The 2,506-nt window shown below is 38.3% G+C and overlaps 1 non-coding gene across 1 annotated transcript; it reads right to left on the bottom strand.

The window, feature by feature from the left end:
* Window positions 1-2,185: 2,185 nt before the first annotated feature.
* LOC115506599 lies at window positions 2,186-2,292 on the bottom strand. Its single transcript, XR_003966444.1, has one exon. It is a non-coding gene; the product is annotated as a U6 spliceosomal RNA (small nuclear RNA).
* Between the last annotated feature and the right edge of the window lie 214 nt (window positions 2,293-2,506).

Raw genomic sequence — 2,506 nt, forward strand, 5'->3', positions numbered from 1 at the left:
TGCTACTCACAACAATATAAATAAACGTCATAAACAATGTTGAACAAAAAAAAAAGCCAGACCCTAAATTCCATTCAAAAGTGAGTTAAAAATAGGCAAAATGGGTGTAAGTTGGTAGAAGCCAGAATGGTGCTATCTTTGGTGGAGAATATTGTTTGGAAGGGATTACAAGAGAGCCTTCTGGAGTGCTGAAAATATTCTTTCTTGATCTGGGTGCTAGTAATATGGCTATGTACCCATGTCAAAATCCTTTGAATTGCACACCTAAAATTGGTGTACTTCTTTGTATGAATTATACCCTAATGTAAACATTTTTGAAAGTTTAAGTCATGATTTTAAAATATAGGAAAAAGAGAAAAAAAATCATGATATATCATAGCCTTAGACTGCTAAATACTATTCTTGTTCTGTGGATAAGGAGCTGAAGGGAGAATGCTTTTGGAACATTCTCTTTGTAAAAATCCCTCTGGAGGGTTTTAGGGAACTCCCAGCATCAGATAAACTGAGCCTGCAAGCCATAGGAGAAAAAAAGCAAGCTCGTCTTTTATTAAATTAAAATGTCAACACTTTTCTTATTTCTCCAGTGGTTGTTTCTTTTTAAAAAGTTTCCCACAAGGGTTGACAGTGGATATTTGTGGACTTGGCCTGATTGGGAATCAGCAGGCTATGCTTTAAGCCCCCTCTACTTCTGAGTAGTGAGGTACATTTGGAGGAGTCAGTTAACCTCTCTGTGATTTCAGATTACCAATTGATAAAAATAATATTACTAGCAATAATGAGAACAGCCCTGTCTAGTAGCTCTTGAATATTTGTTATGAGCTGGCCACTTTGCACACAGTATCTCCAACCTTGTACAGTAGGTCATATTATTGAGAGGCAACATAGTATGTTCTCTGGAGTCAGATTCCCTGAGTTAAAAACCTGGTTCTGCTTCTTTTCAAATGTGTAAACTTGGGCTCTGGTCTCATCATCTGTAAAATGGGAATAAAAAAAAAAAACAACAAAACTTTCCTCCCAAGATTGTTGCTAGGATTAAACGATTTATATTAAAGCATTGAGAATATGCCGGGCACATACTAAGGGCTATAAATATATTTGCTAAGTAAAATGACAAAAATAACTTTAAAGATGAGAAAATGCAAGTTCACAGTGACAATGACATACCCCAGGGGTGAGGCAGTGAGAGCTGCAGGGGCAGGCAATGAGAGGGCTCATTGTATGTGGGCTTTTTTTTTCCTTTTCTTTTAGAAGATAAGTAAGACTTTTTGTTATCATCATGCCCTGGCAATTTAAAACTATGTCACAGATAAAATACTCTCCCACTGCTCCCGTACCCCATCCACTCTGGACATCCCTGCATCAAGGTTTATGAAAAGCCTAAAGTGTCACAAGCCCATATTCATCAAATTTCAAAGTCTGTACTCACTGAACCTCCTCTAAGGGCCATTTTTGTTCTTAGAATACATTTCCTGAAACCCCTGTCTGCTGTATGTAGTATCCACGTCTTCTCCTTTGAAACAATTTTCATTCAAGAAACAAATGGTAGTACCTACCATGTACTAGGTTCTGCGTTCTATCTTAGCCACTGGACATACAACGTGAACAAGACAATGTCCTTTCTCTCTTAGAGCTTACATTCTAACAGGGTGAGACAGAAAGTAAACAAATGCATTATTTTCAGATGACAGTAAGTAAATGAGGAAATAAACCATTTCCTGAGCCTGAGCCACTCTGCTCAATGCAGTAACCCTTAGCCACATGTGGCTATTGAGTTTTTAAAATATGATTAGCACAGAGGTGCCTGGGTGGCTCAGTCGGTTGAATATCCGACTTCAGTTCAGATCATGATCTCACAGCTTTTGAGCCCCAAGTTGGGGTCTGTGCTGACAGCTCAGAGCCTGGAGCCTGCTTCGGATTCTGTGTCTCCCTCTCTGCCTGTCCCTCCCCCACTCACATTCTGTCTCTGTCTCTCTCTATATATACAAAACTAAATAAGCATTAAAAAATGTGATTAACACAAATTGAATTGCGATGTAAATTCAAAACACACATGGATTTCAAAGACGTAGCATTGAAGAAAGAGTGGTATATCTCATTAGTAACTTTTATGTATTTATTCATGTTGTTAAGACCAAGAGTTTTTTATGTATATTTACCATGTCCGGTGTTCTTTAATATATTTTTTTTAAATATGGAACGCTTCACGAATTTGTGTGTCACCCTTGTGCAGGGGCCATGCTAATCTTCTCTGTATCGTTCCAATTTTAGTATATGTGCTGCCGAAGCGAGCACTCTTTAATATTTTCTATAGCACAGATTTTCTAATGATGAATTCTCTCAGACTATGTTCATCTGAAAAAGTCTTTATTTCTTTTTTTAAAAAAGGATTTTAAGTAGGGGCACCTGGGTGGCTCAGTTGGTTAGACAACCAACTTCAGCTCAGGTCATGATCTCACACTTCGTGAGTTCTAGCCCCACGTTGGGCTCTGTGCTGACAGCTCAGAGC

This window comes from Lynx canadensis, chromosome F2 (genome assembly GCF_007474595.2).
Source record: "Lynx canadensis isolate LIC74 chromosome F2, mLynCan4.pri.v2, whole genome shotgun sequence".
NCBI lineage: Eukaryota > Metazoa > Chordata > Mammalia > Carnivora > Felidae > Lynx > Lynx canadensis.